We start from the raw sequence: 26,740 nt of genomic DNA, 5'->3' as shown, positions 1-26,740 counted from the left end.
ATGCTGTCTTGATATTTCAGAAACGTGGAAAAAAAAAAAAAGCAGGAGGAGGAAAAAAGTCATGTTTTATGCCTAGGTCCAGTAATGCGTTTATGGGAGCAGCAGCATTGTTTATTTCAGGGTCAGGGATCTTCTGAATTGCCATTTAATTCCAGCTACAGTTTGTTAACGAGCATAGGAGAAGTTGTATTAGTAGTAAAGTTCATATATAGACATAATGAAGCTTTTAGGCTGATACCTACTATGAATCTCTGATCAGATTGTCAGAATGAAAAGAACAGTTTCCATCAGAGAAGTGAGGAGGGGGGTCAGCAGAACCGCTGCCTTGGGCTGCTGGAGGGGCTGAGGTTGGCCTGTTTAGGAGACCGGCCGGCGGCGTCCCTTGGGAGCCAGTCCCGAGGGGCCGAGGGCTCCCGGCAGGCTGCACCTTCTTCAGGAAGGAAACGTGGAAGGTGCGGGAGCAGCCCGTCCCCGTGTGCCCACAGACCAGCCGGCGGGGGAGACCGGCCTGGCTGAGCAGAGAGCTGGGCTGGGGCTGGGGGAGGGAAGGAGAGGTCACCGCCTCTGGAGGAAGGGCAGGCAGCTCTGGAGGGCCGTGAGGGTGTCGCGGGGCTGTGCAGGGGTTAGAGAGGCGAAAGCCCAGCTGGAGCTCAGGCTGGGCACTGCTGTAAAAGATAACGAAACCTGGTTTTACAAGTACGTGAGAAACAAGAGGAGGGCCAGGGAGAATCTGCGCCCTTTACTGGGTGCGGCAGGGAACACTGACACAAAGGGTGAGGGAAAGGCTGAGGTACTCGATGCCTCCTTTGCCTCCAGCTTCAACAGCAAGACCAGCTCCCTCAGGGCACTCAGCCCCCCGAGCTGGAAGAGAGGGACGAGGAGCAGAACAAAGTCCCCACAGCCCAGGAGGACACGGCCAGTGACCTGCTGCTCCGCTTAGACACACACAAGTCTGTGGGGCCGGCTGGGATCCACCCGAGGGCACTGAGGGAGCTGGCGCAGGAGCTCGCTGAGCCGCTCTCCATCACTTACCGACAGGCCCGCCAAACCAGGGAGGCCCCAGCAGGCTGGAGGTCAGCCGGTGCGATGCCCATCTACAGGGAGGGCGGGAAGGAGGATCCGGGGAACTGCAGGCCTGTCAGCCTGACCTCGGTGCCGGGGAAGGTTACGGAGCAGATCATCCTGAGCACCATCACGCGGCACGTGCAGGGCAACCGGGGATCAGGCCCAGCCAGCACGGGGATATGAGAGGCAGGTCCTGCCTCACTAACCTGGTCTCCTACAACAAGACAACCTGCCTAGTGGAGGAGGGAAAGGCTGTGGATGGTGTCTACCTGGGCCTTAGTAAAGCCTTTGACACCATCTCCCACAGCATTCTCCTGGAGAAACTGGCTGCTCATGGCTTGGACGGGTGCACTCTACGCTGGGTTAAAAGCTGGCTGGGTGGCTGAGCCCAAAGAGTGTTGGTGAATGGAGTTGCATCCAGCTGGTGGCCGGTCACACATGGCGTTCCCCAGGGCTCAGTGTTGGGGCCAGTCCTGTTTAATGTCTTTATTGATGATCTGGATGAGGGCACTGAGTGCACCTTCAGTAAGTTTGCAGGTGACCCCCAGCTTGGGGGGGAAGAATGTTGATCTGCTGGAGGCCAGGAAGGCTCTGCAGAGGGATCTGGACAGGTTGGACTTACGGGGTGATGCCAGCTGTACGAGATTCAACAAGGCTCAGTGCCAGGCCCTGCACTTGGGTCACAGCAACCCCAGGCAATGCTACAGGCTTGGGGAAGAGCAGCTGGAAATCTGCCTGGTGGGAAAGGACCTGGGGGTGCTGATTGACATCTGGCTGAACATGAGCCAGCAGTGTGCCCAGGTGGCCAAGAAGGCCAATAGCATCCTGACCTGTATCTGAAACAGTGTGGCCAGCAGGACAAGGGAAGTTATCACTTCCTTGTGTTTAGCACTGGTGGGACTACACCTTGAATACTGTGGGTTTTGGGCCCCCCGCTTCAAGAGGAACATTGAGGTGCTGGAGCATCCAGGGAAGGGCAATAAAGCTGGTGAAGGGTCTGAAGCACAAGTCATGTGAGGAACAGCTGAGGGAACTGGGTTCATTTAATCTGGAGAAGAGGACACTTAGGAGGGACCTTATTGCTCTCTACAGCTCCCTGGAAGGAGGCTGTAGGCAGGTGTGGGTCAGTCTCTCCTCCGAGATAACAAGTGACAGGACAAGAGAAAACAGCTTCAAGTTGCACCAGGGGAGGTTTAGGTTGTATATCAGGAAAATAATTCTTCACAGAAAGGGTGGTGAAGCATTGGAACAGGCTGCCCAGGGAGCTTGTGGAATCACCATCCCCAGGAGTCTTTAAAAAACATATAGGTGTGATGCTTAGGGACATAGTGTAGTGCTGGATTTGGCAATCCAGGGTTAAGGGATGGACTTGATCACAAAGGTCTTTTCCAACTTCAATGATTCTGTGATTCCATCATCTCGCTATCTGAATTTTGCATGTATCTTTTTAATATGACTGAAATCTTCCCTACATGGTGTTTTGTGAAGTTACACAGTGGAGTTTGCCTTGGAAATACTGAAACATGGAGAAACAAGAGAAGAAAGTTCCCAAAAATGTGGGACAACATACAAGGTAATTTTTGTCTAATATGAGTCTTTGTTATTATTATTACTTTGAAATATTTGCATTTTTAGTTTTAGACTTCTAAGAGTGTATGAGTAGAGTTGTACCATAATGAAAATCAGAGCACACATGTGATGTGCTGGTTTTCAATACTATTTTTCAGGAAAATAATAAAATAATTGCTCTTGTCTTACGGATTATTAGAAGCCTAGGACTGCAAATCCATGATAATTGCCGAGAAGCGTGTAGTCTACTTAAACCTTTTTACGTGTGAATGTGCATATGTAAATATGTGCCAGCGTGTATCCGACTTGAGGGAAATCTGTTGCTTCGTTGGATAAGAATGTCTTCAGACAAGTGATCAGGGTTTAGTGAAGCCTGTGCAGCTGGGCAGCCACAGACACTGAGAAGCATTTCTAGCCATGCCATGGACACCACAGAGGAGCTACTCTGTGGCTCTGAGAGCAGGAGAGGCAGGATTTAGGATGTGTCCAGAATACCAAGCCCCAGCCACCTCTCATGTCCATTTCTGGGGTCTGTTTCCTCAGTGGAGAAAATTCAGAGCATCAGTTGGGGCATCCAAAAGGAACTTAAATTAACAACAAGAAAAAAAAAAAAGGCTAAATTAGGTAATAGAAATAATTCCTCTGTACTTTAGAATCTGTGATGGTTATTCAGCTTAAAAGGATGCTCTCTGCCGCAGAATAAAATGTGTGGGCCCTGCTAATGCTGTGGTGTGTCTTATCTTCTTGATAACTATGGACATATTGTTTTATAGTGTCTTGCCATTGATCAAAATTTCACTGTTCACAAATGTGGATATTTATTGTTGTATAGCAGCTTATTTTAAAAGAACTATTACCTTATTTGTCTCACTTTATTTGCAAAATGTGATTGCAGCTCTTTGTGTATATATAGGCATCACACATATGAACAAAGAGAGTCTCTCTGATAAAGATTACAGTTTTAGCATTTGTATAGGTATACAGAAGTAATGGATTTTATAAATGAATGTCCATTTTTAAAGTACCCATTGATGAAGGATCCTGTCTGATTTTACTTCTGAAAAGAGGATGCCTTTGTTCCCCCACTCTATGTACACATAAATGAGGCAAGAAAAGTCCAAACATTTCTAGGGCTGTGAGTGTGGTAAGTTAAGCATTGTATTTAGCAGGTAAGCTTAATGTTCCTTGGCTGTTACCCCAAGTTTTGTTTTTTCTGTTATACTAGTACTCACTCCTTTTTATGCCTTAACTCAGGATTCAAAAGTTTGCATGTAACTTCTTTTGTCCTGACTGGGAGACACTTTGTTGTTTTTGGGGTTTTTTTTTTTTTTTTTCCTCTGCAAAGAATTGGGATATGATTTTGTGTTTTTCCTGTGTATAGAGGGTTGACATTAAAAGACTGCTGCCTATGTTCCCTTTGGGAATTAGGGATTCTGGTCACTCACTTCTTTGTGGTTGATCAAAAAGCTGTAGTTGCAGAGAGGATTAATTGCTTCTCTCCAGATTTCACTGGGACCTGAAAGGCTATCTTCTCCTGCTTTTTAGAAACACAGAAATCTGATGTTCTGTTCTTAAATAATAAAAGTCCATTGTAGGCACTTGAGGGATTTTCTAGTTTGTGAAAACCTGAACATTATTTTTCTTTGTTTTGTCACTTCTGGTGCATCCCATGCTAGGAACAGCCTAGACGAAGAAACATAAAATGAATGCTGGGAGTGTAGCTCTTTCTCCTGCTTCACTGTGTCCAAACACTTTGTGTCTCCTAGAAGTGATCCTGTGTGCATTCATAGGCACAGATCTTCAGGCTATTGGTATAGAGCTGCAGCTGCTTGCTCAACACTCTGCTAAATCATGCACTAGAACAATTTCTGGCAGGGCTGGGATTCTTTTCTAAAAGTACACACATCAGATAAAATATTACAGCTGTGGTTTAGCCAGCTTGCTCCTCTCAGATCTCTTTGCCCTGTGTCAGCAGTGAACTTTGTTCCTTCCATGCACAGGTAAATTTTAATGGCATAATTGCTTTTTTGGGAGTCGTAATTAGAGTTGTATTTAATACACTAAGGTATGTGTGAATTGTAATGAAGATAAAATTCTCGGTCATTTTCCTGTGAATTGATTTGTATTACAGAAGTGATTTTATAATCCCTCTTTTTTTTTTTTTTTAATAGTGGTTTATCATCTGCTTTTTATTTCTTTTTGACTTTCAGTTCTTTACAAATATTACCTCCTGACAAGGAGTCCATTTTTCAATTTTTAGTTGAGGAAGGCAGCCTAGTATTGTAGGAATTTGAACTGTAAAGACTTTTGACTCAGAGATGAAGAAAAGTGATTGGGTTTTCCACATGTATTAAGGAAGGTCTGAGAAAACATAAATGTTTAAAATGTGACTGTTATTGTTGTGTGATAAAGAGTGTTCATGATCTGTTAGCTGTGATAGACAGTGACTCTACATGGTTGGATTAGATGATCGTTGTAAGACCCTCTCAACTGAACTGTTCCACTCTATACCCTAGACTGTTTCTTGTGTGCTGACCTTTGGGGACTGGCTACATTAAAAAAAAACATTTCATTTGTGCAAATGCCAATGCCCTTAGCCATGAGGTTGAGGAGATAGGTGGTCTTGTGCTTAATGCAGCAGTCTCAAATTTAGGACTACTGGATTCTAGTTGAATGCATAAGTTATTTGTTGGTTACCTGCTGTCATACCTGCAGGAGTATTTGGGAACAGGTATAGGAATGTGGGATTTTTGTGTATTCATATGTGCACATGTCTTTTTAATGAAGACACAAATGTCAACAAGCTGCAAAAGTTTTAAGAATCGTTTATTTCTTTTAATCTTAAAATCTTAAAAAAAAAAAAAAAAAAAAAAAAAAAAAAGATTTTACCAGATCATTAGTTTTTAAAGCCACGGTAGTGGTATTTTCAGAGAAAGTAACAATGAAATATGCTATAAGGATTTAGGATATTTTAACAAATTTGGAAGTAACAGGTAGTTGCTGGGCTTATTGTCAGGGGCATCACAGGTGAATAATGATGATAAAAAATATTTATGTTCATCTGTTGTATGAATGTGTATTGTTCAATAGGTCTGAAGTTTTATTATTCTCACTGCTTTTCTGAGGCGTGGTAACCTAGCAGATGCACAAAAAGTCTGCAGGGTAAACCATGCAGGGACGTGTGTTCTAATAACCTTAAAAAGTTGCCTTTTCTGATGGGGGTGTCTGTGCTTCCTTCACAGGGAATAGGTGGCACCTTTACACCTGTATAGAAAATACTAATAATTTAAGTGTTATCAAAACATTTATTTCTAAAATCTGAATGTGCTCAGAAAATTTCGTATGATACACTGCAAATTTTAGTGCTGAATATTTTTCATATACACATGCTGTACACAATAGAAACATACTTTGGAACATGGCGTGGTAGTCTTGAGTACATGATACTTACGTGACAGGGTTCTCCTGTAAGTTTAGAATATCATTGTTATTGAGGATGAAAACTTGGGGTTTTTTTCTTTCTTTCTTTTTTTTTCATTGAGAAGATTATAAAAGGCTCTGTGGTTGTGAAGTTACTTGATTGAAGAACTGAAACTTTCTTGATATTGTCCAAATGAAGACCAGTATTTTTTCTCTTATTTAAACTTCTGTCATCACTGGAAACTACTTTTCTGCAAATGTTCCTATTTTAATTTTGGATAATTTCTAGTTCACTATTCAGTCAAACAGCCCAGCTTTAGAAATAAAGGCAGTTATGATGTCACCCTGCTTCTCCATTTGTTAGTTATATTATGTACAATCTGTGCTCTGTATGAGACTATCACGCTTTATCTTGTATGCAGCTGTTTTTCATCACTGATTAAATCATAAGTTTTGTTTCAAATATAAATCCCCACAATCAGAAGGAGGGGAAAAAAACAACCTTGCCCTATAAAGAATTATAAATAAATACTATGATGAATGGTTTAGCAACTGAAAAGTTCCATTTAAAATTCACACTTACAAACTGTAAAACCAGCAGGACATCAGTTCCATCCTCTTCTGTAAGCATTTATAAATCTATACGTCCATAGCCATAAGGACTTTGTGATCCACTTTTGGAAATATAGCAAGGTGTTTACTATAGATGATGTTGAAGAACAATGATAAGATATAAAGATGCTTCTACTTCTTGGGAATTTAGCTTTGTGTAGTTTTTCTTTTTTCTTTTTTCTTTTTTTTTTTTTTTCCCCTGTGTTGTGACAATCATTTTCGTTATTGTGTCATTCGCAATTCCCACTACAGAATCCTTCCAGCCTTAGAAGGCATTTCTGAGGACCTCATTATGTGGGGGAATATCCATTTTGCCCTTCTTCAGATCTATGACTAAGGCTTAAGTCTACTATCTATTGTCACCTAACATAGAGAAGCTTCTGCTGAGGATAATGCAGAGAATGTAAGTTAGGCTTATGCTCTGAATTGCTTCCTGGAGGAGTCTGTTTCCATGTTCTTAGTCAGATATGCACAAGGATGTATTAAGAAAAATACATTGCACGTGACCACGTCATTGGTAGCTTATTGTCAAGTATGACTTTAGACAACAAGTTGTATGACAGTTGTTACATGTAGCTTGGCTCCCTTAAAAATTGTTGTAAGGAAAGAAATCAAACAATTTTGAAACCAGTGTATGTTGCAAAATTCTTACTAGAAGGGTACAGTTTTCACATTTTCCTTAAAAGACATTAAGTTTGAGTTTGACAGAAGTGCGGGGAATGGATTTTAAAATAAAAAAAAGAAAAAGTAAAAGAAAGGAGGGAAGAATAGGAAAAGGGAAAAGAAAAAGTCACATGGTAGTCAGATATGATTTTTCATATGTGCATTTGCACTGCACTTCAACACAATTGAAAATGATTCAGTAAGTGAAGCTGCTAAGAATGAAGTAGGTGTTTCCAAGTGCCAGTCAACAGAAAAACAATAAAATTGTTGCAGAATTGAACGCTAGTGTGCAGAACTAGAAAGTGAAATAAAATGGCACTTTACTTTGTATCTACCTTGGCTAAGTCTCCTTGAGTATTTTAAATACTCTTCTTAAGAAGGTCAATGAGAACAAAACGTTGAAGTCCAGAATAGACCAGTGTTTTATTCTATCAAGCCACATAACTCCAAGAAAATATCGATCTTCTATAAAGACATTACTGAAGCATCTTACTGTGTCTCTTAATATAGCAGTATCATCTACTCCTCTGTCAAAGAAATTTCTATGAACTTACATACTTCTGCAGTCTGCTCTGATTTGAACTAATAAGCCTAAACGTCATGTAAACAACTAAAATAAAGCATATTGTTATTATGGAGGAAATAATTTGGCGATCATTACACAAGTGAACATTATAGAACCTACTTCATTAAGGTGTTGTCACAATAACTTAATCTCTTTTCATACTGGAAAAGAGAAGGGATTGTTTCTGACTTTCTGCAGAATTAGTGAGTAGTAGTTTCATGACTTGTGATGTTTCTTTGGTGCACTCTGCTCAAGCTGCCCTCTGAAGGACTGCTTCTGCACTGGTACATATCACAAATGGCTAACACAAACTGATTATCGTTCCCTTGAGCGATTAAAAAGGTCCAGCATTGGGTGAGGAGAGTATAATTTCATATGATAAGCATAGTTTTGTTTACAGTTTGTGTAATTTCTCTTCCTTCGGGGTTAGCCACGGTAGCGCTGCTATCCCTTTATTAGGAGCAGTATTTGAAAATCTGTAACAATTCCTTGGTTGGCACCAGTTTCTTTTGCTACATAGGTTTCAGATTCCCTGTGACTTAAAAAGCTCTTATAGCCACCTGGAAGGTATGAGAAATGAGAAGTCAAAGGGTAGTAAGTTCTCCCAAGCGAGACCTCAAGAGACCTGTGAGTGGTTCCCATCTTTGCAGCTCCAGGGTGTGATTATGCAGCTAAAAAGTGGAGGTGAAGAGAGGGTTATCTGGATAAATGTTGGAGACTTTTAAAATCTCACTTGAAATAAGTCAAGAGTTTGATTAGGCTGACTGAGATACAGACTTCTATTTGGGATGCTCCACCGGTTTAAGTACAAGCATCAATATCAATAAAATCATGTGAAAGGACATAGAGGATTCTGATGCTGAAGTAGTGAGGTAACATTAACTAAGAAAGTAATTTTAACCTGGTTGACCAATGAATTGTAATCTTGTAGCATCCTGTTAAGGATATGCTGCTTTCTTAAGAGTGACTTCAAAGGCAAAGTTTCTTTACAGGTTTCCCAGAAAATCTTGATCCAGGTAGGGTTGATTGATGTCAATCAGTGGTATATCAACTAAGGAGACTTGCCAGCTGACTTGTGCAAACTAGAAAATCCTGAACAATAGAAGATACTAGTTGTAGTACCTTTTTGCCAGATGAAATCTGGTATTCATAGAATCATAGAACCATTTAGTTTGGAAAAGACCTTTGAGAATTTGTTTTACAGTAGGGGAAGAATTATGCTTTGTTACTCTAAAAACCCTTTCTGTCTTCTTTGTTAATTTTGGATGAGTGAGAAAGTATTGCAATAACAACATGTGGGTGAACAGGTACTTAAAACTATATTTAGGAATGTAGGCATGAAATTTTAATAAATGTGAGTACCCATCATGTTTAAAACACTTGTGTTAAGTGGCTTAACAGTGGGAAATTTTGTTCAATAGAGAACAGGAATATAAATTAAAAAGATATTCAAAGTTTTTAACTACTGGGTGTACCGCAGAGTTTTTGAACTTGCATTTCTTGATTGTTCAGTCTGGTTTGCATGGTTTTTTTCATTTTTGAAATTGGAGAATGTTGAAATTGGAGCATTATTTCTGAAAATAAGCAGGACAAAAATATTTATTATATGTGTGGATTTGATGTGGAATCTTTCCAAAGATCCAGTGGTTTTCTTGTATAACAATATTATTTGCATATTTTTACAGACAGAGAGCTAATATTTCCTCCTTTTGGACTTTATACTGTTTTCCCTGTGTTTCCTATGTCTTTCATGCATACTTGCAACACAGACAGATAATGGTTCTCTTCATCCTCTCCAGATCTTTAAGCTTGAGTTCCCTTGTTGTCCTATTTCCATGTTGCTCATGATTAAGGCATGTGAAAGGCAAAATATTAAAATTTTTATATTAACCATATTTCTATTTTGTTTTCTCTTTAGAGAACCTGGAAGAATGCCCTTTTTTCTTTTTCTCTTTTTTTAAATTTGTGGGGTTTTGGTAGGGTTTTTTTCTTCTTTTTTTTTTCCTTTTTCCAAAAAGGAAGATAAACATTTTCGGCAGTTTTAAAAGAGATACTTAAGGATAGAATACAAATACTTGGGTAAAGGTGAGAGTTTAAATAAAGATAATTTAGAATTGTTCCTGCTGTTAGTCTGATCCTCTTTCCTTGAATGCAAGCACTTGTAAAAGAACCTCCGCTGGTAGCTTTGAGTGAAGAACCTCGTTGCTTTAAAAATGTGGCTGCTGCACAAAGTCTTATCCTCCCCTTCTATGATCTGGAGCGGTATGCCAGTGTATAGCTGTTGAGGGCTTTCAGCTTATCAATTCAGAGGGAGTTTGGGGATGTGGAGCCAGATTTTTCTTCTGTTAAAGTTAAGAAAGAAGGAAAAGGCAGGGAATAAAGTAGAAAAAAGAATGTGCAAAAGAGGGAGATGACAGCAGAAACCCACAGTTCATAGATAGTGTTCAAGACTCAGATTGGCAGGTAGACCCTCCGTACCGTTAAGAATTGTCAGGACATAATTCAAAGTTCACAGAAATGAACGGTCAAAAATTATCCCTATGAGCATCAGGCCCAGAGATGAGATGGTGAGGTCAGCAGTCATGATACAACAATTTTACCTTAGTGCTATAGTTTTCAGATTGTGCGATCTTCTGTGTGGATGGATTATAAAAGAGGCAATGGCTGGAACGGCTCAGATTGTTGCTACCTTCTACATCAAATTACCACAATTTATATATATATATATGACATGTTGATTTGGGGCATTAATTTCAGGTCCGTATTAGTAATCTTTCTGTTGTTAACTGTGTAGACCTTTAAAAATAAACAACTCAAGTATAATGTACGCTACAATAGGTGTCTTAGAGTGTGTTTGGTGTCCTGGAATAGCTTGGAATGTAGACCACTGCGTAACAATACTTCAGATTTTGAAGTGTAGCTTCCTAATAGTATTACTTTTAATATTAGACTAAAATTGTTTTAACCACCAACCGAAATCACACCTAACATGTATAACTCCGGAGGTAAGCAATATTCTGTTAATAATTTGGTTCTTTGTCTCAATATGACTTTGTAGTTCTCATGGTTGTCCATGGGTTCAGTTTAGGAATGTTTTGCTTTAGAATTAAATTCTAAAAGGTTTCAGTGTTTCAGTTTGATTATTTAATACAGTTTAATACAAATACAGTATTTAAAATTACAGAGAAATATGTAGGCATTAAATATTCATCAAGATATATCTGAGGTTGATAGCATTTATGCTATTCATGTTGTATATATGGACACCCAATTAGAAAAAAAGAAGTGAATGTCCCCAGTCACCCAGAAATCATGCCACATAACATTAGCATTATAATTTAGTACCTCCTTCTCTGTCTATCTGTACAGTGCAGTCTGTTTATTTTAAGAAACATAATTAAGTTAACAGGAAAACAGTCCTTTCCACCTCCAGCTACCTTTAGTACATTCTAATCCACATATAAATTCAGGGGGTTTACCGGTAGAGTGCTGATTTCTGCAGATTTTTAGTTCCTTTTCACATTCTGTATGTCTTCTACTGTTATCTGTTTCTCTCTCTCTTTTTTAGAGTTTTCTACTCTTTAATCACCTAGGAAACCAAACATTGATATCTTCCCTCCATTACAACATATTCCTCTCCTATCTTTGTTCAAGAGATAAAACTGTGCTCGTAGTGCCTCTAAGCAAGGCATGTCCCTTCTGATATGCAGGTATCCAGGTCCCCTTCTAAATCTAAACACAAACTGAAAACAGAATTTAAACTTTTTCCCCTTCTCTTTCCCATTTCCTCTGCCCAAAATGATGTACCTGAGAGTCTAGCAGAATTAAAACCTTCATTAGCAGTACCAAAGGGAATGATGGAACACTACTATCTGATGCATTTTATTAACTATCCTTTAGGGGTTTTATGAGCTCTGATTGTATGCAGAGTTCAGCTATCAGTTTGTTATCCGAGATGCAGCTCTTGGCCACATAGAAGAGACACCAGTATGCATACTGAACTCTTTTGTTCTGCCTACTTATGCTGAAAGTGTATGGTTCCTCTCCTGATGTGAAAAGATGTGAGCTATTGTGTGAACACTCATCAATCAAACTAGGCTTGCTACTGTGTAGACTGTTCTATTTTACCTTAGAGACAAGTTTATCATAGTACACAAACATAGTCCCATGAAAGCCCTCTTAGCACCTAGCTATTGAGTTCATGTTTCCACAGCAATGTGAACATTTTTTTTTTTTTGCCTTTTTTCATCATTTTGAAATTCCTTCTACTTCATCTTCCTTATGCTGCCTGGACACAATGCAGCTGATAAGATGCACCATTTTCTTAGCAGTTGCAGGAAGTCTTCAGGAGAAGCTGGTTGGAGAGATACTGCGTTCATTTAATATCATAACTTTTCCAAGAGCGTATGAAAATTTTAACTGTTTGAAGACAAGGATAACAGGTAAAGAGGGTATTATTTTTACTTGGTCGTGTATAAATGGGGAAAAACTTTTAATGGGTGCAAATTGTGTCTGGTTTTAAAAAAAAACAAACAACAAAACAAAACAAAAAAACCCAAAACCAAAACAAAAAACCCCACAACTTTTTGACTAGAATGAAGGAGTCTAAAATAGCTTCAAATTTTATTTCTACCATAGAATTTTCCTATAAATACTATTCTTTCAAGCTTTATAATAATACAAATGCAGGAAATTATATTCAAATACAAGGCACCTGAACCCATGAGAGATTTCTATCTATACATGATTTTCATCTTGGGCTTTCCAGGCTTGGTCAGTGCTAGTGATAGGTAAACAATATAGATACTAAAACAGAGTGTCAAACTATGAACGATTCTTAATCCTGCTATGTAGCCTCTTCACAATAATAGTTTTGTGTTGATTCAGGGCATGGTGTGAAATGTCTCTCCATCAAACATGCGTAAGAGTTTCAGTGGGAGAGGCTTGGAGTTCCATTCAGTTATGAACTCTCCAAGAGCCCGCCTAAACATTACTTTCAGATCTTTGTTATATAGCTTGTGGTAGCTTTTTTTGCAAATAAGCGCTGCATAGTTCAGAGCCCTAAAGAATTTTTACCGTTGATCTAGCCTACAAGAAATAAAAGTATGAAAATGCTGGGTAATTAGATGAGAGCAGTATGTGAAAGGGGAGCAGGGGAGGGACATGATTATCCTGCCTTAGACACTCCCCACCCTGCTGAAGAGAGTGTGCCCTCGGTGCAGCATAAGCAGAGCTACTGCTGTTTCTAAGCTGCACTTACACATGCAGCTGCCATAGAAAGAATTATTACTGCCAGCAGGGTTATCGGGTGCAATGCACGGTGTGGCTGTCTCTGAGAAGCTTCCATCAGCACCGCCGGGCAGCCGGGAGGGAGGGTGTGCCAGAGGTCAGAGATTTGCCTAGGATTGCAAATGCCAATCTGTAGCAAAAATGAAGGTTTCACTCACAGAATAGCTGGTAGTACATGTGTGTAAAAAAAAGATCTAGCCTGCAGCATATATTGCCAGTGGGGAAAAATAACTGGCCTTCTGAAAGAGACCATCTCTTCGATATTATATTTTGGATCAAATTCCATACAGATTTGAAATCCTAAATATGATTTTTGCTAACTTATGGAGGCACACGGAACAAACTCATGTCTCCAGCTCATTTAACCTTCTACAGGCTTTTCTAAATGAGTTTATCAAATATGACATGGCGTCTAAATGCTTTTAAAACATTTTTAAAAGTTATGGCAGTAGCAGATATGTTTAAAAAAAGTGAGACTGGGAAATCAAGTTCTCCAAAGTTAGGAAATGACAGAATTTAAGTTCAGTGCAACCTGAATTTTAACCCTTCAAATTGTGTGCAGAAGCTGTTTAATGTCTGAGGTGTTCGTATTCAGTCCTGCAGTCCTGGTAGCACTGATTCCTTGCAGCCTGTGTTCTTCTCTGTGAATGTCTGAGGGTGGTGATGGAGATTTTCAAGTGACCTTCAGCAGCAGCTTAAAATGCACTTTACGTATATTTTCTTTCATGATATTATCGTAGACATTTTTTAAAAAGAATACATGCTCCATTTTGCGAGTATGTATTTATTAAATTATTTTTGTCTTAGAAAGTCATGTCTAGGGGACCAAAAATAACAGGCCATTGTTCACTTAGAATTATAAAAAACACCATAAAAGATACATAGAAAAGGATCAAGCGCTGGCAACATCAGTTCTCCTGTTTCTTGAATTTTCAGTGTTTGATTTTCAAACTTAATGATCTTTTAATATAGATACTTTCTTAGAAATCTAATATCCTGGTGGAAATGTTAGATGAAAAATGTCACTAGTGCATGTATATTACCTCATATTGTGAAAGAAGACATGGATTCTATTTCTAGCCTTGGCATGATGTCTATGTAAATACTTAATGAGATCAATAAGATTTTTGGTCTAAAAAAGGAATACTCTTATCTGGTCATCCTTTTTTAAAACTCCAGATTTTTTAAAAATATCTCTAATGAAAATACAAGCTTTTAATATTTGAATTGAGGTATGGTCTCCTTAATGGGAATGAGTTTAGGAATCCAATAGGGTAAATTATCTTTTGCAAAGATACCCTGGGATGTTTATTTTGGTTTATTTTCTCTTTTAGCTGTTGTGTTCTGTGAGGGCATTGTGTAGATGTATGGTTTCCTTTCAGAGAGGAGAAAAATGGCCAAATGAAATTAAATTAATGGTTTTCCTTCACCCAGTTGCAGTCTTCGCGTAAGAGTTGATCGATGTTTTGCCATTTTCACATCTTGTTACAGTCCTTGTCATTTGAATGAATTGTCGGTGTCTTAATGTCTTGAATATTCTGTAAATTATAGCATAGGTACTCCCACCTTGTTTATATACTGAATTTTGATCGTCCTATCCACTTTATCTTTTTTCAGTTTGTAACTTTGCTAACTACTAAACAAGTGAAATATATGACCAATCAAACCTCAAAATGTTTAAAACAAAGCAGTGACTTGATCTGTTGTGTTTCATAGATGGCATGAGGTACTATACCCCACCCTGGTTTAAATCACACTGAAACACGTTTGTATCCATCTTTCATCTGCTAGTTTTGTTTTAGCTAGCCCGGTTTAAGTAAGTGCCTTCTCACTGGGGTGAAATTATCCTCGGACTGTGTACTATTCTGCTTTTCTCTCCCTGGGATAAAGGAGATCAAAATGAGGAGTGTGGAAGAAGAACCATAATGCCTGCTAGCTGATCAAAGAGTAGTTACTGGGGCAAAAGGGGAGGCACTGGGAGCTGACAAGGTCAGTGATGCATTCTGGAGCTGGACTGTGTGGTCTGTGTGTTGGAGAGGGAGGAGGAACAAAGGAAAAATCAGGGGAAAAGAGAAGGGAGAGAATATGAATGGAAGGAAATCTTTTCCTTCCTTTCAACCTTGAGACTAATCCTGCTTAAATGTTTTCCTCTTAGCCAATTTTACTCCTCTGCTGCCATTCCCTTTCCCCCTTCCCTTCCTCTTTCCCCTCTAGAGAGAGTGTAAAAAAAGAAAAGAAAACATAGGGGATAAAGCAATAGAGTTTAATTTTCTTCATTGGCTCCTGGACTGTGTAGATTGTTTCCCCTTTCACATGTTGTGGAGTGCTTAGTAATGTTCTGGTATTGCCCACCCACCTGCATTTTTGATATTGTCACTAGTTGTGATGAGATAAAACTGGGAAGGGGGGGTGACATATATGACTGGTTTTGAATTCTGTCTGTAACTCAGCATGTTTCTTGTATGTGCAAATATATTTTGTGTAAATTGGAATATATCATGGGAAGAAGTTGGCAGATGGAACTCAACATGCACAGAAACTTTGATCATTAAAGCGGTTCAGTGTTGGAGATTACTTATGTATGCCAAGAATGAAATATTTCTGAATGTGTGGCCTGGCTTTTTATTATCAGAATATATATATATATATATATATATATATAATGCATAAGCGTTCTCATACTATTTTCAGTACATCTTTCACAGGGTTTGGGTGGGTTTTTATCAGTGCAGAGTGCATTGAAAATGCTGTTGAATCTGAATAGTAGCGTATTAGGCTTAGCTGAAGCAGACAACTACAAAAGACATTGGGGAATGGAGACTTTAGCCTGAAATATTAAATTAAGTGTGCCTCTGATTTTCTAAAAAAGGTATGTTTGTAAGGTGAAAATAAACTGAAACGTAGGATAGTAGAAAATAAACCATGTAGTTTATATAATCTATAATTAGTAAGAAAATTATGTTCATATAACAGTTACAGCTTGTTTAGAAAATGAATCAACAAAGTGAACAAGTCGGAGATAATTATTTTTCATTATGTCCCTATTTCTATTGTTTTCAATCTGTGGATCTGTGTAGGCTCACACTGTGGCTCTGCCCTACTTTAGCAGTCAGGTGGTTGATTTTTTTCTTCCATGTCTTTGATTACACCACTATAAAAATGAAAGGAGCTTCATCAGTTTTTAGTTTTGGTCTGGGGACTTTTCCCAGCTCTTGAGCCTGAATGAATATTTAAGCAACTCATAATGCAACAATTGTTATTCTGAGGGAAAAATAAAAAGCAATACTCTATTGAACATCACAGTAGCCTGATGAAAAGGTAATGGCACCTTTGCAGAATAGAATAAAATCAAATCCTAATTGTTTTGGTCAATTTGACTTGCCAGCAAGTCATGCTTTAATGTCTGCATAAATTAGAAGCCTTTTCTCTGTTCAAATTCCTGTGGGGTTGCTGTCTTTGGCTTCTGTCTACTTAATTCAGCTCAGCTACTGAATGCTTTTGGATAATGTCATGATATTTCCATTAAAGAATTCAAAGTTGGTGAGAATAAAGGTGTCAAACTGCTATTATTCGGTTGAGATGAGTTTCAGCGATAAGCCTTTGGTTTGGCAGATTCCTCAAGTAAAGGATGTTAGTGAATAAACTGAGGTGCAGATCCAAGGGCAAAGCTCTTTGCCCCGTGTACCTGCAGTCAGGGTAAACTGTAATGCAGACTACAGCAAACTTCTGGTGCTGGTGGCTGATGAAGAAGAAGAGTATGCCAGCGATTGCACTGGCTTTGAGGAGTTGGGCACAGAAGGGAGAGGAGAATTAACATTGATTATTCCTTTCTGAAGGTAAATTAGGTCATGGGATAAGTACTGATTCATGAAGTTAGGTGTTAGTCTGCTCTTGGTTATGTATGTCCTGCTTTTCCCTTTTTTTCTGCTCAAAATATAGTGTATAAAATATTCTCTACAGTAAGGCTACTAAACATTGAGTTTGGCTGTCACTTTACTGTGAGTCCCAGCTTCCCAATAGAACACTGCTTTATTTTTTTTCTTTATGGAGTGAAAGGTACATTAACACAAGGAAGGTCACTGTATTGCCAAAACAGAGCTTACCATAATTTCTGAACAATGGAATTAAAATACAAAAGATTAAACCCTTCAAATACTTGTAGAGTTGTGTAGTGGAAATAGGTAGTTCCAAGTACAGACCAGAGGAAAGAATGTACAGCAATCTGACTTGCAGATTATTAATTGCTTTGTTTTGACTAAAGGACACAAACACTTCAGTATGTTAATAAAAAACCCCACAGCCAACAACAACAACCCAGAGGTTTAAAAAAAAGTGTTTCTAACCACTTTTTGTAAAAGCCCTACTGAATACATGTATAGGCACCCTAGAGTTCGGACAAATCCTGTTATTTATCTATCCATTTGGATGACCTTGAGATGCTATCATCCTGACTCAAATCAGCTATATTCTTGAGGGGGGCGGCAGGGGAAGAGCTGGAGGGGACCCAGTGGAAAATGCATAAGGAACAAGAAAAAAAAAATTCTTTTCTGGGGAGCTTGCTTTATAAGTTTAGATTATAGCTAGCAGAATCAAGGGCACGTAGGCATGGCACATGATGATTATGATTTATGGGAGCATTAAAAAGGAAGAAAATCAATATATATTCTAAAAGTTCTTTTTTGCTCAGATTAATCTAAACCCCTCCTTGGGTTCGTGATGACAGAGGAAGGCTGTGTTGATAAGAACTTTTGCTTTTTTCCCCAACAACAGTTTCAATAACTGTGTTAATGTACAAAACTAGATTTAGAAAATGATCTTTTTGTAGCCTTTCATTTTAAAAAGTAAAATCCAGTAGATACAATTTGCAATAAATTTAAGGTCAAAAGTGACATTAGATAGGCATCTGCTACTAATAAGCAAAGTAATAATGGAGTACATGAAGATCCTATTAACAGGATACAAAACAAAAACATTAATCTCTCCACAAGAAATGTTCTCCCCTTCAGCTCTTTCTGCCAGTAACTTTCTTTGTTCTGATGCCTGTAGCAAAGTGGTATCTTCAGCTGAAGATCTGCGCTGGTTTTACTTTTATAATTTAGTGCATCATAGATCTAATCAGATGTTTGTAGCCAGTTAAGAAGGGCATTGTGCTTTTTTTTGTCTTAATAATGAATGCTATTTGTTGATTTGATACAGATTTCTTATGTGGTCATCTGAAAACATTTCTTATGAGACTTTGCTTTTTTAATATATATATGCAAATATTTTTTTTCTAATAATATTAAACCTAATATTTCTAGGTAATGTAGAGGAGAAAAAAATGAAGTAATAAGATGAGCGCAGCCACATACCCAAATACCTGCCTCCATCTCCCCTATCCTATAAACATCATACAAAGCAACAGTGACTATTCAGGACTAAGACAAGTAAAGACACAATTAAGTCTCTTCTGTTACCTAAGGACTCCAATGCTTTTTGACTAGAAATAGTAAATGCCCTGTATATTTTTTCTTATGTGTCCATGCAGTCCTTGCTGGTACTTTTTGAAATACTGTCTTTGAAGTGTTTGGGGTTTTTTTAAGCAGATCCTTTAAAAACAAAACAAATTAAAAAACCTATTAAGCAGCAGTATCTTAAAAATAGACAGATAAATGTCTATTTCACTAAAATAGTTTTGTTCCTGGAGGACTAACTTCTAGATAATAAGAGTTTACAAAGGACATCTATCAGAGTATGTACTATAAAGCAGAGACCAAACAATGGGAACATCTGAAGGAGAAACAGATGATTGGAAAAGTTAGACACCCCTCACCTCCATCCCCCTAAAAAAACCCTCTTACATTATAGGATGTTCTACCCATATGGTAAAACCTTCTTTTCTGTACTTCAGTACTTGGTTATGAAGTTTAACATTCGTATCTTGTCTCTTGAGTGTCTCCAAAATTAAGTCCAACTCCTCAGAATGGCTGTAGGAATAATTAGAGACTACAGAACTGTAATTGCTGCACTGCAAAATGTTAAAAAACCCATGAACTATAAAATAGCCTTGCTGACTTTGCCTCTGAAAAAAAAAAAATAATAATCTGTATCTTTGTATTTATTAATAGTATTTAAAACACAAAGATTTAAAGATTTCCATGTAAAGATACCTATAAATGGCACTAGAACTTGTCTTAGAACAGTAATGAAAGTAAAAAAGTAATGTTCTATGAGCTATGCTACTTGGCAGCTGTCATGGGAAAGAAATGCTTTGTGAATCAGTGAATCTTCACAATATTTCTGTAGAATGGAGAAATGATACTTTATTCACTTCAGGTACTTTGTTAGTATAAGGTATGTCTGATGGAGCCAGTGAAAATGTATGGAACAGAAATAAGAGGTCTATGTTGCCAGTCCAGTCTTAGGACAGTGCAGTGTTTAGGTACTGAGAGCTTGATTTTGTTCATAAAAGTTATTTAAATCCTAATTCTTAAAATTAAATCTTATTTCTCTTTTAACACAATGACTTCTTAAGAGCTCATGTATATCTTTGCAATTAAATTAACCTTTGTTAGTAGGGTAGGTTAAGGTTGAAAAATGTGTGTTAAACAATAATGTGGTTAAGGTAAGTGGAAAGGACAGTTTAGGGCATAATGCCTCTCTAGATGAACACTATAGTTATTAAAAGGTGCATGGAAGCAGAAGTGTAGAAGACTCTCATGTTTTACAATAAACATGTAGCTAAATTTACAGCAGGCTGGAATCCATGAAAAACAGGGAGAGGCTGAACACAAGTGTGTAGTTTCTTTAAGTTCCTTCACAATAGAATTAATATAGCTCCTTGGTAAGTAAGCATGGAAGATAAGTTGCAATGCCAGTGAATTACCAGTATTTGGAATCCTGTTCAGTTTGTGGACAGCTGGGTGAGTGCTGTCTTGTTCTTATCATTGAATGGCAAGCAATTCAAATAGTGTCATGAGTTTTTACCAGGTATGTTCTTGCTCAAAAACTGTTCGTGCATTTATCCTCAAAAGACAGAGAAATATTGTTTCTGTAATGAGCGGTAAACTGTGAAAAGAGGTAAATATTTTGAACATCAATTAAGCAAGCTCTTGTCCAAAGTTAAGTCTCTTTTCAGTGTTCAGTCATAATGATGGTAGTACTTCTGTCACGCAAAGAAGCAGAATCCTAAAGACTGACAAAGTGTAAGTAAGGAACAGTGCTTTATTCTGAGGGATGCTTCAAGCAGTCCTTGTTTTCCACAGTAAATAACTGTATTTTTGTCTTAAATAAAATTTCTTGTTCTAAAATGCACTGGTTATTTGTCATAAGTATCCATATATTTTTTAAATCATGCTTAAAAAATTTAATATGCTTTCATATCTTTTCAGGTGTTTTGAAATAAACATAAGCAATCTTTTTAAAAGAACAATAGAGAATAATTTTGGGTCAAAGCTCAGTCTTAATAAATGTAGTAACAAAATCTTGTAAATTGTCAAGGAATGATTAGGCAACAAATATGTGGGGATATTTGGGGCAGACTGGTCATAATTAATTGCGCAAACTTTGAGAAACTGAGAGACTAGGATTAGAAGGAAGAACACATTATTTTGCAATGTGAAGCGTGAACACTTACTGACTTCCCTGGTATTCATACTTCTTCTGACAAAACGCTAAACAATGAGAATTACTCTAGGTTTAAAATCTTCATTAAAGATTAGAGTTTCCTGTGGAACAACCCTTTTTATTTTAAGAGTGGTAGAATCAAAATAGTTTTGTTTGCTGAAATTAATATCTGATGCCAGGTATTTGAAGGCTAATGTATAACAATGAATAATAACTTCTTCCATTTTATCTGCTTATTGTTCTTTTTGGTAGAAATTACATATCTACATGTTTGTTATGTTTACAGGTTTTGACATATATAAGGTTTAATTTTAAGAATAAGTATAAATGAAACTCTTAGACTGGAAGAAATAAGTTATTTTCAGTCCCTGGGAGTGTACTTGAATGTCCTTAAATTTAAAGAACATAATCAGTGAAAGGCACGAAAAGAGCTATTTTTAACTGTAGCATAGAGAAAAAGCCATCCTATGGGGACATGCTTCAACATTTCCATGTATTTGAGACTGAAAATTGAAAAATCTCCTGCAATTTTAGAATACTTTTGTCAGATAAGGGAGAATAATTCAGATTGTCTGCTACATAACTTCAAGATCAAATAGTGACATATTCAGAGTGTATTTTGTTATTTCACACCATAAGATGAGCTCAGTGATAATGTTAAAAGAAACATCCATTCTGATTTTCTCTGAATTTATTGGTAGCGCGGTGTTTCTCCCTCTGAATTTTATGCTATCAGCTAGAAATAACTACATATATTCAAGTTTTGCATCATTCAATTCACATTTTATATAATTCAGATCACTTGCTACACATAGTAATGCACTTTTTTTTTATTTTCAATACTCCTAGATCAGTTTAGTTGATAAATTGAAAGCAATCCACTAAACAATTAATTATTCCATTTTGAACTCTGAAATAACAAGAAATTATTCCAAATACTTGGATGATGCTTCCACTTAATAAGGAATATGTGTCCAGATAAAATCATGACCATTATCAGTCCTGATATAATATCACTAAACAGTGATTTCCTGAAAATACAGCAGTGTCAAGTATGACTACGGATATGTCTTTCCTCCTGTTCTTCAAGCACAGATGAAGGCACAAAGGAAGGAATTGAACACAAAGAATGTGTTACTGAAATACTAATTATTGGGTGAAAAAACGTTGGAATCAAGAGGTCTGAGCAGACTTAAGGTCTAGATTTCTAGTTCTTCCAGGCCTCTCATTTCTAAGAGTTTACTTGGAATATGAGTGAAAGTAAGTTAGTTTACTACAGAGTGTAATACTATTGAGTTTGATCTGTTGGCATTTTTTTTTTTTTTTTTTGGTCCATCTTGAAACTGGTATTGCTAAAGACAGCAAAAAATATGGTGCAGAATTCCAAATCGCTTCAATGCCCTTGCCACATTTATCACTGTATGTTGATAGGTACCTTTTCAGATAAACAATGGAAAATGTGAATAAAAATTTCCTTTAGAAACAAACTACCAGCTCTGGTGAAATGAAGGCTTTAGTAAACTGTAGCTTTGTAGACTATGAAAAGTCATGACTCTTCTGATGTTTATATTAGTCCTGTGTTTTGTTTGCGCTTTGTGAATGATAATGTGTTTTATTTGTTTCTTTTCAATTCTCTCTACTGTACATAATGTACATTGAGATAGCCTGAAAGAAAACACTTCAGTCTTGTGTAATTAATTTTTCAGTACCAGTTCACATAAATTGTGTACTAAATATTTCATTTGCTGCAATAATAAGAGCAGACAAAGACATAATAGAAAACCTATTGCATAAGTTATGTTTCCTGAGTATCAGAGAATTTGACCTACATTTTGAATGCCTGTAATGCTTGTGAGAGCTGCTGGATTGATATGCTTGAGTACCACTACAGCTTTTTGCCAAAGAATGACAATGGTTAATCACAAGAAGACAGCATCAGGAGAAGCAGAGGGGGCCTTCCCATTTCACTGCGAGCTGCTTTAATTATGTTTTAGGGTAAGATTCTATGTGCAAGATCAATCTTTTGTCTGATCTGTTTGTATCTGTTATGAGAATGCTTTTGATTATCAAGGCATCAGCTTAATTCAAATAGGATAGATATTACATACTCATTTCAAAGGCATTTGCAATAGAGCGAGAAGGAAATTCTGCCTTTCACTGAACACAGACTCCTGTGATGAGTTTTGGCCCCCACCAAGTCAGAACAAAAACTGAACTAGTGACAGAAATTCCTTCATTCTGTGTTTTGTTAGCAATCTCTTATTTGAGTTATGTATTTGTAAGTGCTGAGCTTTTTGATTTGAATATTAAGTGGAAGGAATCAAGACTGCTGCTTGATATTTTTTTTTAAAAAAACCCACAAACTTTCTGAATACTTTAGTAAGTTAGTTCTAGACAGTTATTGTCCTCCCCTCCCATGTAAAAAACAAAACAAAACAGAAAACACCCCCCCCCCAAAAAAAAAAAACAAACCCAAACCACCAAACAAATGAAAACCTCAAAATCAGTAAAAGGTGGCAACAACATTGACAGTATTTTATGAAAAGAGTTGTTGTTTTCCTACCATTTTAATGTATGTTGCTATGTCAGCTTCTGCACTGCGGATGAGCACAGAACAGAGATAGAGTGGAACAAAAAAGAGAGAAAATGAATCAAGATCTGTTTCTTCCTGAAGCTAAGGTAGGATGCCGACAATGATGATTTCATTTGCTGGACTTCACTGGTGACATATCAGTATTGCTGATGTGGCAGGGATCTAGATGTAATGACCATGCTGAAGTTGGCTCTGGTTTTTGGGGGTTTTTTGTTCCTGCTTTGTATTTGCATAAAGGCAGCATAAACGTTCAAGGTCAAAGTCAGGTTGGACGGGGCTTTGAGCAACCTGATCTAGTTGAAGATGTCCCTGTTCATTGCAGGGGGGTTGGACTAGATGGCCTTTAAAAAGCCTTTTCCAGCCCAAACTATTCTATGAAAACTTTCCAGATGCAGATGGAGCAAAAGAGAAGCAGAGGCCTGGGTCACTGACATATTCCCACTAGTCACCTTGGACTGTTTTATTGAGAAGTGTTACATTATTGGGGAAGATGACCTTGAGAAGAAAAGTTGCATTGTTCCTGGTGAGTTAGCACATAAGTTAAAATTCATATTACGCTTTCCAAATAAGCAAATGGTATTGCCAAGGTTCTGCCCAACATTAACTTTACAAATAAAGCAAGTAGTGACAGATTGTGTATGAGCCATTGCAAAGTATGCTGTATTATGACAGTTGCTTTTATTACCCTAATCATTGTATTGCCAGGTACAAAAGGTTTAATATATGCATATGGACAGAATTGTATTTTATGCTATAAGCACACGCTTCTGATGATGGTAGATAGATAGAACTGGTATTTTCTTCTTTGTTTTCTTTCATGATGTATATAGAGCTAAGTAGGGTTCTGTGTTTTGCTCTTCTTATTCTTTTACCCTAAAAATGCTTTGGGACCACTAAGAGGAAGCGCCAACTCCTGCAGAGCTTTGAAAGCCCTAACTGCTTAGGCAGGCCAGATGCAGACATACTGTGCTGCAATTGGACACCTATATAATGGCTAATTCCTGCATAGAGCTTAACCCAGTAAGACACCAAACAACTTGTGAAAGATATTAAATGTCTCCAATGTTTAGTAGATCAGTAAAAGCTTAAGATAACCCTCAATCTCAGTGTTAGCTTCTAAAAGCGTTGAGAAGAAATGAGCGTCTTACCTTTAATAAAAATAACTATACAAAAAGCTCTTTACAATTCAAATAGTTCTGCCGATAAAAAAGAATAAGCATGTTTTTAATAGGATGTAATTGTTTCAATATTTATTTTGCTTTTCTCCTTCCGGTCCCTTTTGTTATCTCCTCCAGAGTCTTTCTAATGGCAAGATACATAGTGGCAGATGAATCTGGGCAAAAAACTATTTTAGTTTTTCCTTTGCCAGTATCTATGAAACTTCCTATTTTTTTCCAAACAAATTTGGCAGAACTAGTATTCATTTACAAAGAAAAAATAATTAGGCTGTATAGCTAAGGGGATTGCATAACTTAGCAACGAACCCCTGAAAAGATTTGTATGGACAAAGTGTAATATAGTGTAATTTAAAATTGTTATATAGCGCTCTGAGAAGCCTTCCAGGTTTGTTTTGACGGGTGTACAGGACCTACAATTTTAAAATATGCTGAGGTGAATCTGGTTTTCTCGTGATCAATGTATCTGTGAAAACAGGTCAAGCTTCAAGCTTCAGGTCCTTTGTTATCTTGCATGCTTGCTGTATGACATGTACAGTGGAACTGAAAGTTGGGCTAAGCTGCAGCTCTGCAGCAATGTCACTCTGCTTTTACAGATACAAGTTCCTGCTTCTAAAGCTGTTACACTCATATAAGCAAAAGACAATGCAAACCAGCAAAAGTTTTAATGGGGGAAATAGAATATACTGCACTATGTACTGTTAGAAGAGAATTGGATGACATAGCTTATTCATACTGCAGTCTTATCCACATTGAGAAATGAAGTTAAACCCCCTAGTCTTTCCTAGAGTTAGATCTCAGTCACATAGGAAAGCCTTAGCAAGTCGAGGCAATACATGTTAATATATAGCCTGAAACCCAGTGTAGGCTGGAGTTTGGTACCAGAAGTCAAGAACCTCTGGACATTTGTGTATATGAACAAAACTCAAGCAAGCAATTTGTAGTTGTCAGACAAAATGGTACGTAAAGCAAAGTTAGTTAATTTTCATAGTTAAGTTCAGCAACCTACTCGGTTGTCCTCGTTTCAGCTGGGATAAAGTTAATTCTGTTATTAGTAGCTGGTGCAGTGCTGTGTTTTGGATTTAGTGTGACAGAAATGCTGACAGGACACTGATGGTTTTGGTTGTTGCTTAGGAAAGTTTATACAAAGTCAAGGACCTTTCAGTTTCTTTGGCCCTGCCAATGAGAGGGCTGGAGGGGCACAGGGAATTGGGGGGGGGAACAGCCAGGACAGCTGACCCGAACTGGCCAAAGGGGTGTTCCATACCATAGAATGTTATGATGAGTACGTAAGCTGGGGGAAGGAGGAGGAAGGTAGGGACATTTGACATTATGGCATTTATCATCCCAAGTCACCATTACGTGTGATGGAGCCCGGCTTTCCTGGGCATGGCTGGACACATGCCTGCCCATGGGAAGCAGTGAATGAATTCCTGGTTTTGCTTTGCTTGTGTGCATGGCTTTTGCTTTGTATTGTTCTTATCTCAGCCCCCGAGTTTTTACCTTCCTTTCCAATTCTCCTCCTCATCCCTCTGGTGAGGGGAGAGTGAGCAAACGGCTGTGTGGTGCTTGTCGTGGTTTGACTCTGGCTGGCAACCATCAGCTTTACACCTAAAGTCATATTATGTCTATGAATTAACTCCTGGAGCCTGAATTTTTGAGTTTCAAATGTTATATTTACCGTTAATTATATTCTACTGATCACAAAAGCACTATCTCAAAAGTAATTTGAGTATTAAATACAACTGTATGCAAGGCTTCTTGCCTGCTGTTACAAAATGCCTGAAAGAAATACAACTAGCAGATATCTCCAGTTTACACACTGTGAGTTAAAATAAGGGTAAAACTGTGGTGCTCCATCCACACTGGATTCTCAGTGGAAGGGTTCTTCTCTTGGTGCCAGGCACCTGTCACCTTGTCCAGGGCAAGAACTTTGTCCGCATTAGAAGTGGAAGCCATTTTTAGCTGTTACTAATTCTCTTTGTGGATACGCTGGGGTCAAAGAGATGCAAGTGTAATGAAACAGTCATATCCTAGAGCTGGTGAGTGAGGTGTGTTAAGATTAGTCAAGATGTTACAGATAGTTCAGAAAAGAAACAAAAGCAGGTGGGGCCCCTGTTGGAAGAAACAAGGTAAATACTGTAGTGTTTCTTTATCAGAAGTCAGAGTCAGAAAAGGACAAAA

Source organism: Falco rusticolus, chromosome 1 (assembly GCF_015220075.1).
Source record: "Falco rusticolus isolate bFalRus1 chromosome 1, bFalRus1.pri, whole genome shotgun sequence".
In the NCBI taxonomy this organism is placed as follows: domain Eukaryota; kingdom Metazoa; phylum Chordata; class Aves; order Falconiformes; family Falconidae; genus Falco; species Falco rusticolus.
Note: the sequence above shows the minus strand (reverse complement) of the source record.